Source organism: Mustela lutreola, chromosome 2 (genome assembly GCF_030435805.1).
Source record: "Mustela lutreola isolate mMusLut2 chromosome 2, mMusLut2.pri, whole genome shotgun sequence".
In the NCBI taxonomy this organism is placed as follows: Eukaryota; Metazoa; Chordata; class Mammalia; order Carnivora; family Mustelidae; genus Mustela; species Mustela lutreola.
Window position 1 is genome coordinate 84,183,474 of NC_081291.1, and position 17,901 is coordinate 84,201,374.

At 36.8% G+C, this 17,901-nt stretch overlaps 1 protein-coding gene and 1 non-coding gene across 3 annotated transcripts in view; one reads left to right on the plus strand and one right to left on the minus strand.

The window, feature by feature from the left end:
- UBE2E2 (ubiquitin conjugating enzyme E2 E2) overlaps positions 1-17,901 on the minus strand; it is a 382,217-nt gene that overhangs the window by 95,710 nt on the left and 268,606 nt on the right. The window lies entirely within an intron of this gene.
- Positions 9,301-9,404, plus strand: LOC131826165 (U6 spliceosomal RNA). The gene has a single exon (XR_009351459.1). It is a non-coding gene; the product is annotated as a U6 spliceosomal RNA (small nuclear RNA).

Sequence of the window (17,901 nt, forward strand, 5' to 3'; positions counted from 1 at the left end):
GTTTTCCAAGTAGATAAAATACCTCCAATATACTCAATACACTTTCCTTTGGCTGAGAACATCTTTTGTTTTTGGACAGAAAAATGGTAAACAATAATTTCTTCATATGGCTAATTTAGTCCCCAAAATGTTGCCTGTGATATCCTGCATTTCCTTTGTATCCCTGACATTGCTATCTGGCTCCAAGACCCACTATCATGGTTCTCTTCCAACAGGTCAACTAGAAGGCCAATGGCAAAAGTAAACTTCGCATGAAGAAACACAATAAATGTTTGTTGAAAAATAATAAACAAACATCTTTAGTAAAACACTAGTCTATTAGTATAGCTTAATAGTAAAGACAGCTGGCTTCAGATCAAGACAGCCAGGGGTCCTGGCTCTGCCACTAACAGAGTGAACTAAAGCAAGTTATTTAGTTATCTCCTGTAACTTTTTTTGAAAAATGGCTCTCTCATAGAGTTGATGTGAGTAATAAATGAATTAATATATATAAACAGCTTAGAACAGTGCCTGGCCCACAGTAAAAGATTATACAACTTATGTTCTTAACATTTTCAGGTAAGTGAAAAACTAGCAGGGCTGAATCAGGGTCCTGAAGCTCACCTCATTGTTTACTCCTCGACCAAAGGCATGGAAATAAGAAGGGTTTCTCTTTAGGGGGTCTAACTTCCCTCTCCTGTACCTGCTGTATGACACCTTGTATGCTAATGTCTCTCTCTGTCCCCCATATTCAATACAAAGCTCATGAAAGAAAGTGACAAGTAACTGCTGAGTCCCATCTTTCTTGGTTAAGAATTCAGTAAAGAATAACTTTAGTTTCACCTATTCCATCCTATAACAACATCTGAGACTGCACCAAGTCTAAATTCTCAGATCCTATATAATAGTGGCTTTGAAATCTATGCTCTCATCTCTATGATAGAAGACACATCACAACTTCAACAAAAACAAATAATAAAATAGAGACCGCCCCCCCCCCCCCCCATGTTCAGGAGAAGAAAAGCTAAATGTCAGCTGTAGAGGAAGGTGCTAGGTGGCAAAAACAGACCCTACTGTAAATAATAATCCTGCATTAAAAGACACTGACTGTCAATAAAAGTTGGCATTTAGCGGACTTAATTCAAAATTTCCCTACGATTACTTCAGGAGATCAAGATCTCCACCAAGACCAAAATGCTGGCTATTGGGTGCAGAGACTTACTTTCAAGAGTTCCCCAGGGGCACCTGGGTGGCTCAGTGAGTTAAAGCCTCTGCCTTCAGCTCAGGTCATGATCCTGGGGTCCTGGGATGGAGCCCCGCATCGGGCTCTCTGTTCTGCAGGGAGCCTGCTTCCTCCTCTCTCCCTCTCTGCTTGCTTCTCTGACTACTTGTGATTTCTCTCTCTCTGTCAAATAAATAAAACCTTTAAAAAAAAAAAAAAGAGTTCCCCACCTTTTCCTTATAGCTTATTATGTGCAGAGCACTGTGCTATGATCAGCCCTGATCCCTAAGGGGCTTCATATCTGGGCAGCACTGGAGAAGGCAAGATAATGTGCTCCACGGTATTCATAATTAGGATGCTTCGGGAGCCCTGTAAAAAGAATGTTTTCATTTCCTCGTGGGTAGGTGTTCTTACACCAAAGCACTAGCAGGTCTCATTTCAGCAGTGACCTGAGAAGAAGAAACATCAGATTTACTCCAAGTAAGCATATGGTTTGAACATATCCCACACGTGGTGCTGACATGAACTGCACCTTCTCTAGGGAAAGGCTTCATAAAAAAGATGGCAATTAAATTGGGTTGGAAATATAAAGTAGATTTCAACATGGTACGGGAAGATGTGGCATAACAGGTTAAAGGCACCGCATGGAAAAAAGCGGAGTGGAGGAAAGTGATTTTCTTTTTTGGAAGAACAGCAAAGATGCCAGCTGACTGAGGTTAGATAATATAGGGCTTCAAATGCCATGACAGGAATTGGAAATATATTCTTGAGACCTACAGTTCTCAAATTTGTTCCTTCTAGGAGCTGCAGGGTTCCAGTGAGGTCTTTTGGGAAATCTAATCTCTCTGCTCCCTCCCTGAGTTTCAACTAGAAAAACTCCACTTTGTTTATACATACACACACACATATGTATATATTCAGCACATGATTTCATGAATAAAGGGAGTCCAGTGTTTTAAAAGAAAAGTTTGAACTGCTTCTGGAACTTAAACAGAAACAAAAACAAAACACCTGGGTCCCATCCCAGACTAATTCGATCAGAAATTAATGAGCACCTAGGACTGAGAACCACTAATCGGAGTCACTGAGGGCCTCAAGGTGCGGTCCAGAAAGCAAAAGCACTATGTAATCCTATAGAGTCAGAATTTACATTTTTTTAAAAAGATTTTTTTTTTTTTTAAATTTATTTGAGAGAGAGAGAGGGAGAGAAAGAGAGAGAGAATGTATACACAAGTTGGGGGAGTGGCAGGGAGAGGGAGAAGCAGACTTCCTGAGGAGCAGGGAGCCTGATGTGGGGCTTGATCCAAGGACCTCAAGATCATGACCTGAGCTGAAGGTAGACACTTGACCGACTGAGCCTCTCAGGCACCACCAGAATCTACATTTCTGAGAAGATCTCCGGATGACTAGTATATACATTAAAGGTTGACAGGCATTGAAGGAAGGTTTAAGTAGGGATCACACAATGAAATCCATGTGATATGATTTACTGGTCATCTTCTACATGTCAGATATGATGCTGGGTACTTTTTGTACTTCTGTGAGCCTCAGTTTTCTTATCTGGAAAAGGAAACTTTATTTACATTGTGGGGCTTCATAAGAATTAAATATCCATAAAGTGTTATGGCAAAAAGCATTTTAAAAATGGTAGCTATTACCATTAACATATATTTCTTCAAATTATTGCCATTCTGCAAAATTATTGCTATATGAAACTAAGGCTCAAAGAAGGTCAATGGCTTGACAAAGGTTACACAGTAAGGGGTTGAACTAAATTTCAAACCTAGAACTATCTCATTTAAAAGCTTCTCTTCTTTCCCACACAATGCTCTGACATCAAGGCTCAGTGTAGACTGGAAGTGGGAGAGACGGAAGACAAGGCAGTACTGATGATATACTAACTGGTGCTAGCATTAGCTTCACACTTCTGTTTAAGAGATTAGAATTGGCCAAAATTATAGACAAGTATGAATAAAAAGCAGGTTTGAGTTATGTAAATCCTAATATCATGTAAACACTTAGCAGCTTAGTTAATATTTATATAATATTTAGTTAGTATTTAACAATATTTAATCTCTAGATAGGTTTATAGAGTTCACAAACCACTTTCATATGCATCATGGTCTTTAACCTTCACCACAATTATGCAAGATGGGATTATTATTCTAAAATGAGATCACTTCATTTTTTCCTCCTTAAACCCCTATTTAATACATAAACCTGGGTTTCCAAATCCCTTATAGTGGCTTTCATGTCAGACCTTGTGTTAAAAAAAAAAAAAAATCCAGATTTTCAGTGACATGCGTAGAGTTCATCTCCTATCCTTTTTCCCTTTACACCATCATCAGAGGTCAGAAGATACACCGGTTTTTGGTCAAAGGAAATAAGAACAGGGCAGGCAGCATAGGTATATCTAGCTTGTTTGCTTCATTCGGCTCAACCGAATGAGCCACCCAGGCACCCTGCTACATCAATTTTCTACAGAAGCTATTATAACCTTTCTGATTTCAGCCATTGCCTTCTCTCTTTTTAAGCAAGTACTTGACTGAGCTCTCTGGGTTCTTGGCAGAAGTGCTGCCCCAACTGGAGGAGAGGTTATGTTTTTGTTTTTGTTTTTGTTTTTAAAGATTTTGTTTATTTATTTGAGAGAGAATAAGTGAGAGAGAGCATGAGAGAGGAGAAGGTTAGAGGGAGAAGCAGACTCCCCAAGGAGCTGGGAGCCCGATGCGGGACTCGATCCTGAAAGTCCGGGATCATGACCTGAGCCGAAGGCAGTTGCTCAACCAACTGAGCCACCCAGGCGCCCCTGGAGGAGAGTTTTTAAGAGATCAGCCCCACAAAACACCTCAGTAGAGATGAGAGAATAAGTAACCAAACAGAAGACTAAGAAGTCACTTCTTGGCTTTTGGTGTATTCATTAAATCTACTGAGGTATGTCCCCTATTTCCCACATTCTTTGTGCCAACATTTCTGAGGCATCCTTAAAAATCTACAAAATTCCTCATTCTATAGCTATAAAGATACATGTTTTTAAAATGGAAGCAAATGAAAGGCTCTAGAAACATTCTGTTCCTCACAATAATCACACAGGTGTAGCTATGACAGCACTTTTATTTTGCCTAGTTGTCTAGGAACAGCCCATTATGTCCTTGTTTTCATGAGAGATTTCTGCAGTCTGCCCTTGTAAAACATTTATAGAAGTGACTTCCTGCACTCAACTTAGTGATTTAATATTATACAAAGTTCATTAGTCATGGTATCTACATCATTTAAAAAAAAAAAAAGATTTTATTTATCCACTTGACACAGAGAGCAGAAATAGGCAGAGGGAGAGGGAGAAGCAGGACCCTGGGATCATGACCCCACCCCAAGGCAGCCGCTTAACCGAATGAGCCACCCAGGCACCCTGCTACATCAATTTTCTACAGAAGCTATTATAACCTTTCTGATTTCAGCCATTGCCTTCTCTCTTTTTAAGCAAAACAAACACAGATTTTATTGAAGATTTTCTATTTTAAGAACAACCCATTTGTAGTATCCGTAATAATTCCTGTCAATGTAGAGTATCTTTGAGGGATTTAGTGGTTTTTGCTTTTGGCGGTGCTACAATGGTGGAAATACCTTAATACTGCCCATCCCCATCTTAGTGTCTGCTAATACACAGGGCTGTTGGAGGCCAAGCAGATTTAATTTACCCACTTCTCAGCTTGCATTAACCTTTGAATAATAATGCACAGCTGAGGCTGCTATAAGAAACAAACTGAGGAATGAATAATTAAAAACATCTCCTCAGCCTTGGAAAGACCAATTCCTAACCATTAGGGGAGGTTTAATTGTGACTACAGCATTAAAAAGGCTAATTGTATTCTTTATAAATTGAAACAAATGCTAAGGATATAGTGTGACTACAATATATGTAGTATATGAAAAGCAAAGCTCTGAAAGCACCCAGTAATCAATTCAAATGAAAAAAGTAAGAGTAGTCTGATTCTAAAGAAAAACAATTACTTCTAAAGATGGGCACTCTTATTGTCAACATATAGAAAAAACTGCTACTACTTATAAAAAGCTATTATACTTTGGATACAGGTGGACTGGCTGGAATAGCATTCAAAGGGATAGAAATGTTAAAGCTGAAACAAAAGATTGAGAATAGAATAGATTACAGGAAATCCCTACCTTCTTTCAATCTGTCAAGTGCTTATGCCAGCTGGGATTCTTCTTTGCTTTTGATGGATTTCATTTTCCTTTGGGAACCGAAATCTAATGTAGCTGTCATATTTATGTGTTAAGATCACTAAACAGTTGTTGTTATTTTATGTACTTGCTAATAATTGTTAATATCTAATACAATTTTTAAACCAAAGACAACCCTCTTTATCTGAATAGCTGGAAACAATTATCTCTGTTACTAGACCTCCAGCAAAGGGCAGGACATCTCCTTAAATCAAGGAGGGCAGTTTCCTCCTATTACTGACTTTAAAACATGTACCTTTAATTCTTCAAATTGGGAAGTTTTTCTTGCACTTAATTATATTTTGCTAAATTTAAGGTCTTTTCCTTTACCTCTGTTCAAAAAACCATTATTGTTAGTGCCTTCTCCTAATAACATTTCTATTACTGGGAATTAGGGAGATAGAAACCTTTCTTCTATATGAAGCAATTTTGTGGCGTTTAAAATGACTTTAGTTTTCATTCCTATGCTTTTTTTGTTCTCTGAATCTTCTATAATTTTTGGTCTAACTTATTATAGATGACTCTTTGTACATAAGAGGTAAAAGGGTGACAAGTGAGAACAAAATTGGATTCGTTATTTTGGTATAGAACAGCTTCTCATTTGGGAGAACAAGAATATTATTTTTTTTCTTGTAGGTTATATTCTTGATATTTTCTTGTACCACATAAATTTTTGATATAAGAAAACTGTTGGCTTATACTGAACTTGTTTCCTATTGGGACTAAAAATTTCACAGTTCTACTTGTAATTAGTCACCACTGGAAAGAGTTCTCATTACTCCACTTTCCTCTGAATGTCACTACAACATTGTCAGCACTCTCAAATTGTCAGATACTAGTTTAAATTTCCTCTGGTATTCAGTCTATTGTATTTTTCTCAGAGTTAGCTGTTTTCTAACACTTGGTTTCACTCCATCCCTACCAAAATAAATGATCCCTACCCCTGGTTTCCCACAAGCCATGACTTCTGCCTCCGTGACAGCACTAACCTAGGCAGGCTTTGTTGTTTTTGGCCTTCAGCAGAGGGGTCCCTTGGGGGCAGGTACTATGTCTTACTCATCTTTGCATCCTTGTCAGCTGCAATGGTGTCTGGAACCCAGCAGATACCCAGAGAACATTTTTTGATTCAATGTGAATTCACAAAGAACTGACACTTTTAAGAGTGACCAAAAAGTATTGAGGGCAAAGTAGATACTGAATAAATATATGATTAACTTTTTTGGGGGAGGGGAAGGATGGAATTATATTTTATTTTAATCTTTTTAATTTTAAAAGTTTTAAATTTATAGAAACATTGCGAAGGTGAAGAGTACATAGTCCCTATATACCCTATAGCCAGTTTCCTCTAGTATTAACATTTTACATAGTATGGTACATTTGTCACAAATAATGAAGCAATATTGATACATTATTATTATTATTCTCCTTAATTTATTGAGATTTCCTTGATTTTTATTTAATGTTCTTTTTCTGTTTCAGGATTCCATCCAGGATACATATTGTTTAGTAGTTGTGCCTTTTTATGTTCCTTTCTTTTTTATAAAAATACAGGCATGCCTCATTTTATTATACTTTGCTTTATAGCACTTTGCAGATACTGCATTTTTTACAATTTAAAGTTTGTAGCAACTCTGCCTCACAAGTTTGTCAGCACCATTTTTCCAACAGTATGAGCTCACTTTATGTCTCTGAGTCACAATTTGGTAATTTTCCAATATTTCAAATTTTCTCATTATTATTATATTTGTTATAGTTACAGTGGTCTCTGATATTATTAATTGTTTTGGGGTACCATGACCACACCCATATGAGACAACAAACTTAATTGAGAAAAACTGTGTTCTGACTGGTCTACTGATTGGCCATTCCCCCTCTCCCTCTCTGTGGGCCTCCATATTCCCTGAGATACAAGAGTAATAAAATTAGGCCAATTAATAACCCTACAATGTCTTCTATGCGCTCACATAAAGGGAAGAGTTGCATATCTCTCACTTTAAATTAAAAGCTAGAAATTATGAAGTTTAATGAGGAAGGCATGTCAAAGGCTAGGATAGGCTGAAAGCTAGGGCTCTTACAGAAAATAGTTAGCCAAGTTGTGACTGCAAAGGAAAAGTTCTTAAAGAAAATTAGAAGTGCTGGTCCAGTGAACCCAGGAATGATGACAAAGCAAAGCAGCCTTATTGTTGCTATGGAGAAAGTTTTATGGTCCAGACAGAGGATCAAACCAGCCACAGCCTTCTGTTAACAAAGTAAAGCGGGAAGTGATCCTGTAGAAGCTGCAGCAAGTGATTCAGAAGATCTAGATAACTGATGAAGATGGCTACATTAAACAACAGATTTTCAGTGTAGATATAACAGCCTTATACTGGAAAGAAATCCATGTAGGACTTTCATAGCTGGGGAGAAAAAGTCAATGGCTTGGCTTCAAAGATTTGAAGGATAGGCTGGCTCTCTTGTTACAGGCTAACGCGTTGGTGACTTTAAGCTGAAGCCAATACTCACTGACCATTCTAAAGATCCTAGGGCTCTTATACATTATGTTAAACCTACTCTGCTTGTGCTGTATAAATGGAACAACAAAGCCTAGATGACAGCTCATCTATTTACAACATGTTTTATGGAATATTTTAAGTTCCATTGTTGAGACCTACTATTCAGAAAACAATGATTCCTTTCAGGATATTATTGTTCATCGACAATGCACCTGGTCACCTAAGAGCGCTGATGGAGATTTTTAGTAAGATTAATGTGTTTTCAGTCCTGTTAACACAACATCCATTCTGCAGCCCATGAATCAGGAGTCATTTTGACTTTCAAGTCTTATTATTTAAGAAATACATTTTGTAAGGTTATAGCTGCCATAGATAATGATTCCTCTGATGGATCTGGGCAAAGTAAATTGAAAACCTGGAAAGAATTCGCAATTCTAGATGTCATTAAGAACATTCATGATTCATGAGAAGAGGTCAAAATATCAACATGAATAAGCCAACCCTCACAGATGACTTTGAGGGATTCAAGGCTTTAGTGGGGAAGTCACTGCTGATGTGGTGGAAACAGCAAGAGAACTAGAATTAGAAGTGGAGCCTGAAGATGGGACTGAATTGCTGCCATCTCATGATAAAACTTTCAACAGATATGGAGTTATTTCTTCCAGATAAGCAAAGAAAGTGGTTTCTTGAGATGACTCTACTACTAGTGAACATGCTGGGAAGACTGCTGAAATGACAACAAAGGATTTAAAATATCACATAAACTGAGTTGATAAAGCAGTGGCAGGGTTTGAGAGGATTGACTCCAATTTTGAAAGAAGTTCTACTGTGGGTAAAATGCTATCAAATGGCATCGTGGGCTAGAGAGAAAGTGTTCGGGAAAGGAAGAGTGTAGAGATGCAGCAAACTGCATTGCTGTCTTATTTTAAGAAACTGCCACAGCCACCGCAACCTTCGATAATCACCACCCATTAGTCAGCAGGCATCAAAAACAAGACAAGATCCTCCACCAACAAAAAGATCAACTCCCTCAAAGGTTAGATGATGGTTAGCACTTTTTAAGCAACAAAATATCTTTTAATTAAGTTATATACATTGTTTTTATTAGACATAATGTGATTGCACACTTAATAAAATATAACATCATATAAACACTACTTGTATATGCACTAGGAAATTAAAAAAATTAATTTGACTCACTCTATTATATTTGCTTTACTACAGTGGTCTGAAATCAAACCTATAGTATCTTTAACCTACACTGGTAATAAAATAAAAACTTAAGTAGAGAAACTGTGTTATGGAAATACTTGGTACTATCTTTGCAACTTTTCTGTAAATCTAAAGTTATTCCAAAATAAAAGTTTATTTGTGCTCACTCTGGCATCACATATACTAAAATTGGAACTATACAGAGATTAGCATGGCCCCTTCACAAGGATAACATACAAATTTGTGAAGAGTTCCATACTTAAAAAAAAGAAAAAAGAAGTTAATTTAAGAACTGACACTGAAAACAACAAAAGCAATGGCTTTCTTGAATTTCCTTAAAGAAATTCTATACGTACAAATGTTCATCTTGTACAGCATGTTTGTTTTATTTTTATTTAATTTTTAAAAAGACTTTATTCACTTATTTGACACAGAGAGAAAGATCTCAAGTAGGCAGAGCAGCAGGCAGAGAGAGTGGGGAAGCAGCCTCCCCGCTGAGCAGAGAGCCTAATGTGGGCTCGATCCCAGGACCTGAAATCATGACCCAAGCCGAAGGAAAGGCTTAACCCACTGAGCCACCCAGGTGCCCCAATAAGTTTAAGTTTTAAATTTAAGTATATGATTACTCATCTCTCTATATGGAAGTTTTCCCAAAATATTTTCAAATGCTTTACATTAGCTACATTCTAATTCTATTAATCATACTGGTAACAGGATAGTACTGACCAAAAATATCAGTAAAATATCAACATTAAAACTACTTGCTTTCTGGGGAGGAGAAGCATAGGGAGAAGTGAGGGTGGGGATATTTCAACTAGATCAGTTCTGTACTCAAGTTTGAGTGTACCAATTCAGTTTGCTTGATCTTCTGCTCCCCAGACCACCAACCCTTCCACGGTATATTAGTTATTTATTCTCATTACTAAGCTCAATGAAAATGGATACCCAGTAAAAGAAAAGTTAGCTGAAATGCCAATGGCTACTTTCCAGTGAATGAGATCATGACATTTTAGGAACCCAAAATACCTTCTAAAACCCATCTCCCCTTTTTCCAAAGACTATGGATAGGCTGTGTCATTCAAGATTTTGTTTAAAGCAAATTATGTCAATTGAATTCAAAAGAAATGATACAACACCCCCCACCCCGAAATAGTTAAGATTTGCTCCGTAGTGATTTATCAGTTCTGCAGGTCAGGCTCTGTCACATTCCAAACTGTCCAGATGTCCATTCTTGTGACTTCCAGTAAGCTAGCGGTGGAGAATGCATTGCTGATAGCACCACAGCTCCAATATAACTACTAATAGACAGTAAAGCTACTTTTTAATATTGTAGTCCCAAACTTTCTGTGTTATAACTGCCTATCAAATGTCTTTCCATGAAGTTATAAAGGAGATCAGTACAGAATGTAAACTGATAAGAATGGGATTATTTGAGAGACCTGAGAAAGAAGTGGGGTTGACTGAGCAACAGTTAGTTACTTCAGCATACCTGCACATTTGACCATTTATCCCCTCATTTACTCTGAAGGAAGAAAAGAAAAGGGAGAAACAAGGAAGTGGGAGATAAAAGAAAGATAAGAGAGAGGAGTAAAAACTAGGTCTGAGACCATTAAAATGTGACAGAATACACTTAGAATTTACTATTACATTTTTAAAAGCTGACAGAATTGAATTTTCTTGTCCTATTCCAGTTCAAGCCCCAGTGAGTATAAAAACCTAGTTTTGTTTAGATAGAATATATTCTTTAAAATGTATAAAAGCAGGGGCACCTGGGTGGAACAGTTGATTAAGCAGCCAACTCTTGGTTTTGGGTCAGGTAATGATCTCACGGTCCTGGGATGGAGCCCACTTCTGGCTCTGCGCTCATCAGGGAGTCTGCTTGTAGAGTCTCTCTTCTCCCTCTGCCCGCCCCCCATCCAGTAACTAAAACATCTCCACCAGATTTGATTTACATTTATTGCTTTAGCATACCATGACTTCTTTTTAAAAATGGTGTTTTCTTCTTTAATAACATAAAGAAATGCTTAAAATGTTAAATAAAAGGGAAAAATGATATAAATGAAGTCAATTTACTTATTTATTCATGTATTCAACAAATACATTCTAAGATCCTTCTGTGTGTAGGTCACATAGGTAATGCAGATTTAGCATCAAGCAAAACCAAACTCTTTATGTTCATGGAATTCATATCCTAATGAAGAGAAGATAACACTAAGCAAATAAAAAAGTAAACACACAGTTTGATGGTGAGAACTAATGGGGAGGGGAGCAATAAAACAGGTTTGGTAAAGGCAATGATTCCAAATTATTTCTAAAAACAAAATAAAACCTAAAACACATATATAGAACATTTAGGTATTACTTTATGAAATTTATCTACTTCTATTAAGTTGTATTTTCCCACTCCAAAAACAATCACGTAAAAGCTCCTAAAAATTTGTTAGCACATGATAGACTCTTTTCTCTGCGAACTGTAATCTTATTTAGTTGTATGTTCATAGTTGGCTAAGGATTTGCAAAATAGCAAGAAAAACTGTCCTAATCCATGTAAGAGTTCTTTCTATTTTAGGTTAACAATTTATCCACTGCAAACACAATTATACTGTTTAGGACCAGAGCATGCTAAATATTCACAGTGTAATTTTTTAAACGACAATTTTGGTAAAGATTATACCTCTTCAGCTGAATCTTTTTTTTTTTTTCTTTTAAAGATTTTATTATTTATTTGACAGACAGAGATCACAAGTAGGCAGAGAGGCAGGCAGAGAGAGAGAGAGGAGGAAGCAGGCTCCCTGCTGAGCAGAGAGCCCGATGCAGGACTCGATCCCAGGACCCTGAGACCATGACCTGAGCCGAAGGCAGCGGCTTAACCCACTGAGCCACCTAGGCGCCCTTCAGCTGAATCTTAAAGACAGAAAATGTTTTTAGTAAAAGAAGGAATTTAACACACAAACTTCCAAAGTTAAATCAGCACAACTGGAAATAAAAAGCTCTGAAACTTATCAGTTAATATCAGAACATTCCAGTTTGATTATTCCTATAATTTTATGTATGATGTAGGTAGCAGTTTTTATAGTATACATGGATGTATAATAATAAAAATAGTTTATTAAACACTGAGCACAGTAGAAATGAAAAATCAAATTATTTAGATTCATTAAATTTAAATTGTGGGTCAATATCTTTTAGTGGTTTTCTACTGCCAATTTCATAAACTGTATAGCTTCAAGTATAATAAATATATCTGATGTCTTTGCTCATAGAAGCACTACTAGTATTAAGAAAATATTTGAATTGCCAAAACACAACACTATTTCTTAAATTTCAAAACAACAGCAACAAAAAAGAACCTCAGAGACAGGTAAAATAATCCCACCAGGTAGCAGACAGAAAAGCAAACCAATATTGATAAAAATATGTTGGGAAAGGAATAAAAATCTACTTTAAAAAGAAAATCTGTTTGCTGGGTTATTTGGGGAATGCCAAAAACAATAAGGAAAGGGAAGGAAGAAGCATGTGAACTTCAAATACTATAAAACAGGTGATAACTCATATAGTGAATGGGAATCCTTGGGTATTCTATGCTTCTGCTTGGATTGGCCGTAGTTCATTTCGAAAGCCCAAAAAATCACCACAGAGAAATTGATCCTCTAATTTTAAATTTAGACTCAATTACTTAGATGGCAAAAGAAAATCAACTCATCCTTGTTCAAAAAGACTCAATTTGCTGTAGACACATTAAGAGTATTCACAGGTTCACCTCTAATGTTCAGCTTGCCAACTCAGAGGCCTTGTACGGCAATTAAGGTAAGCAGCAGTTGAGAAGAAGGGTCTATGCTTTGGTAGTTATGATATTATCACATATAAGCATATTTCTCTTAGAATAAACATATATAAATGTGTTCTTCCTTTTACTAGAACAGTCTCAGTGCCAGGAAAATATTAAAGACCTGCTACTATGTTTGTAAACTTGGTTCACATGGATTTCAAAGAGAGTTGTATGTTTAATTGAAAAATCCAGCACAAAACAATTGAGATCTGTTTTCCTTTCATAGTTAATCATGCTTTAAAAATAAACTCTTGAAAAAGTTCAAACTCATATCTTGGCAGGTTCCTGCTCCAACATAAACCCTAGCTGATTGAAGTTTTGCTTTATTGATTAGAATTTTAAGAAATCCATTTTGTTCAATTTAACTATGCTACATATTAATAATGGAGTCACAAACAGAGACCAAGAGAAATATATTCAGGGATAATTGAAAAGAGAATGGATCATTACTCTTCCTAACAATGTTGTTAAAGGACTTCACTTAGAAAAATGGTTTCAGGGGCGCCTGGGTGGCTCAGTGGGTTAGGCCGCTGCCTTCGGCTCGGGTCATGATCTCAGGGTCCTGGGATCAAGTCCCACATCGGGCTCTCTGCTCAGCAGGGAGCCTGCTTCCCTCTCTCTCTCTCTCTGCCTGCCTCTCCAACTACTTGTGATTTCTCTCTGTCAAATAAATAAATAAAATCTTAAAAAAAAAAAAAAAGAAAGAAAAATGGTTTCAGAGACAGAACCTCTGAGAATGCTTACTCTCAGGGAGTAGAAAGAGTGAAACTAGAAGCATACCAAGAACAGAAAAATCTAGGTGCGATCCTGTTAGGTTTGATTGACCTTTCTGATACTGTAAGAGTTATCAAGAGGGCTTAAAAAACATCAGTTCTCTGAGCAAAGCCATGATGAGTAGATAAAAGTATACCTACCCCTGATAATGTAAAGGCCAGGAAACAAAGATAATCATCACAGGGTTACTCCTAAGAAGGAACCTTATGGGAAGAAACCAGAGGCTGATGTGGACCGGAAAGGGACCAAACAGAGAAAAGGACACTGAGGAGAGAATCCATGTTCAATCTACGAAATGGGTGGTCACCAAGAAGGTGAAAGAGAACACCAAAAGAATACATACACTGGATTGTGTTAGTTTTTTAAGTATATTACTTCTTTCAACTCATGGCCAGCATTCATGAACATTAAAATGTTAGGTTACTCTGCATATAAGTAACAAAGGTAGATTTAAAAGCTATTTATCTCAGTGGTAGGATGATTAACAACTGTTAATTGGAAAATTAGGCATTATTTCTAGAAAACAAAAAATAGTAAGATAATATTTTGTATTCACAATTTGCCCACCAGATAAATTTGTGGGTCTTCTGAGGTTTAGCCACCTGTTCTTAGGCAACATCTAAGTACAGATGTGTTTGTATAATAAAGGTCATTTGATCTTTTTGTTTCTCATTTATTCATTATAATTAATTCAAAGTCACTGAACCAGATGCATGAAGTAAAGAAAAGAATTACACATGGCCTTGAGAAAGAAAGAAAATCTTTTCCCAGGTTCTAAAGGATAAAAAAGAGAACTTGGAAAATTTTCCTAGAATTCTCACAGAATTACTGAAGTTAAGGTTCTTCTCAAACATTTAACACTTTGGAAAACTTGTGTTCCATTATTACAACTCACTAGACTGGAAAGGGACTATTCTATTTATTTCAAAGGTCCAAGAGAGCTTATATATTTAGTTTTTCAGAGGACTTAAGTCTCACCTATAAGGTAGGGATATGGTGTGGCTCCCAAAGGCTAGTTGTAGCTGAGCTTTAATTTCACTTCAGTGAAGAAAACAAAATGTCTTTATTATAACCAAGGGTATATTAATTCATCCATTAAAAGAAAATGCAGATGCTAGATCCTGGGTGCATGGTGGTAAGACACAGCTGCTCTTCTCGAGTCTTAAAAAATAAAGGGAGAAGACAGACAAGTTCAGGGACAATTACAATGTACTATGATGAATGCTGTCTGTAATAGGAGTAAGTACCGAGCACCTATGAAAGCAGAGAGAAAAGGCCCCTCAACCAACTTTCGAGAGATGAGATCTCAGATATTCAAAAAAGTTATCCAAGAGTACGGGAAGTGGAAGGAAAGGCAGGGAGAGAAAGGCAGGTAGGGGAAGAGCATAGGCAAACTGCAGGAGGCAAAAGACAAGAGGAAGTTTCTTGCAGAAAACTAGGCGTTGTATGGTGTGTGAGAAAGGGTGAGGCAGGAAAGGTAAGCAGAGTCAGACCAAGAAAGCACTTTTATGCAGTGCTCCACTGGACTTACCCTGAAGGGAATGGAATCAGGAATAGGTTTTAGAAAGAGAAGTGAACATGAACATATTTTTGTTTTAGACAGACCTCTCTGACAGCAGCGAGGAAGGGGAGACTGGGGACATGAGACCAGTCAGGAGCTTTACAGTACTCAAGGTAGAAGACGATGGTGGTAATAACAGTGTCCTGGAAAGAAGTCTGAATTCTGGAGCCAAGACACAAAAGGAACATGCTGAATTTGAAGGAGCTATAGGATGTCCAGGTGCCAATGCCCAGCCAAGTATGAAATTTAGGTGAAAGAACTGTTGCAGACTAGATTTGTGAGAAAAACAGAACACAGTGGGTATTCCAAGCCCCAGGAGTAGATCAAGTTATGAGAAAGCTAGCAGTGAAAATGGGGAGATATTAGGAGGGTGTTCTTATGAGAAACACTCATGGACATTTAAAAGTATGGCCTAACATGAGGAACCAAATGAGGAAAGTCAGGAGAGCATGGCATTACAGAGGCTAAAAGTGAGGAAAGCACTTGAAGGGAAAAAAAAGAAGTCAACAGTGTAACATACTGCAGAATGGTAGAGAAAATAACATTGAGAAAGGTCCCTCAGTTTTTATTTTTTTTTTGTTCAATTCAATTTTATTTCATATTTTTTGTGGGTGTATATATATATATATATATATATATATATATATATATATATATAATATACTTTTTAAATTTTTTAAAATTTCTTTTCAGCGTAACAGTATTCATTGTTTTGGCACCACACCCAGTGCTCCATGCAATATGTGCCCTCCTTGGTCCATCAGTTTTAGTGAAAACTGACGTTCGTGACTTTGAGAAGAGCAGGTTAAGTGAAATGTCTGGCATTGTGTGTTGTGGATTAAGGAAGAATGCACAATAAAAGAGATTAAAAGAGGGACAATGTGTTTCTCTCTCTCAAAGTCTGGATGGAAAGGGACAGAAAGGAATGTGGCTTGAAGAGGACTCAAGAGGGGATGAATACAAAGTATTAGGCAAGAGGGAGGATGAAATCATAGACAGAGCATTGAAATTTCTACCAGGACAGGAAGGAGAGAAGGAAGATAGAAGAATGAGGTTTAGCACAATGTTAGCCTCACATGTGTGGAAAAGCACATTTTAGTCCAGACTGCCACCTTGGTTGTGTGCCCATGGGTAAATCTGACCATGTACAAATTGAAAGTTTTCTGGTTCTCAGTTTACTCTTCTTAAGATGAGGATGGTAGAGTAGATAACCGCTAAAGTGCCCTTCAGTAATAAAGTTCGTAATTATAATTAGGTCATAATCTCATGAGGGTTGGCTTTTTTTTGTCTTTTTGGTGATAGAAGACTATAAAAACATACTAAAATATACAGAAGCGGACTTACTTCTGTCTGATATCCACACAGTCAAAAAGCACTTCGAACCAGAATTACATTGTAAAGAAAAAACCAGACTCACTGTGTGGCTCAGGCATGTAACAGAAATGTTCAGTCTGGCCTCGTCTGCCCAACCACAAAAACTGAGACAGGTTGGTGTTTCTTTTAACTCCTGGAGATAATCAGTAAAGACCATGTAAATTGATTTTGAGTAACAGGAAGCTACTAAAATATTCAGAAAAACTAAAGTTCTTTCTACAAAAGTATTTAAATGAAATCAAGGAAGATCTTACCTCCATTATGTTTTTAAAATTTCCTTTCTTAAATATCATTTTCATTTAACTATAACAAAAGTTTCTTACTCAAGCCATTTTCAATGTGTGTTGACAGAGTGGGGAAAAGGCACTCTGTTCTTACTAATTTAGAGACCCCATCTCTTTCCATTGAAATCAGAAGTTCTTAACCTCTTTTTTGTTCCATGACTCATTTGGCAGTTGGATGAAGCATATGAACCTCTTCTCAGAATAATGTTTTTAAATGCATCATATAAAATGCATAGTATTACAAAGGGAACACTATATTAAAATATGATTGTCAAAGTATTTAAAAATTTGGTGTTATAAATGTGCTTCCTTATTAGATTCAATGACAAAATTTAATCTGAACTGGTGAATCCAGTAATTATTGTAATCTTGAAGCAGTGAGGCATAGATATTATTTTGAGGTATCTGAAAGAAAAATAGTATGATTTCTACTGGTGTTAAGAAACACTGTGCAAGACCCTTTGCACCCAGCAGGCCAATAAGCGAAGAGAATGTACATGGTGCCTGGAAGTACTTTGTATTTCTGCCACCCCACCTCAGCGGATAGAACTGAGTCATATGGACCACTACCTAGTGCTAGGAAACAGAATTTCACTAGCTCTTACTCTGAAATCTCTCCAGTTTCATTTTGGTTTTTTTTGGGGGGTGGGGGAAGGGCTTTTATCTGAAACTCATTCTCTTCAGCAAGAGCTCAAAAGAACAACACTTCAATTCTTGAAATATCCATAACCATTTATCTATGGTAGTCACACTGGAAGGTAAGTTTGGCTGGGTAGAAAATCAGTTGCTCATGTTTTTCATCCTTGAGTGTCTTAAATATAGTACTTCATGGATTTTTCTTCAATCAACTAATTTTTCAATCTTTTCAAATTCCAATTTATGTTTTTTTTCCTATCCTATAGTATCAAACATTTTTTTTACTTTGTTTTAAAATAATA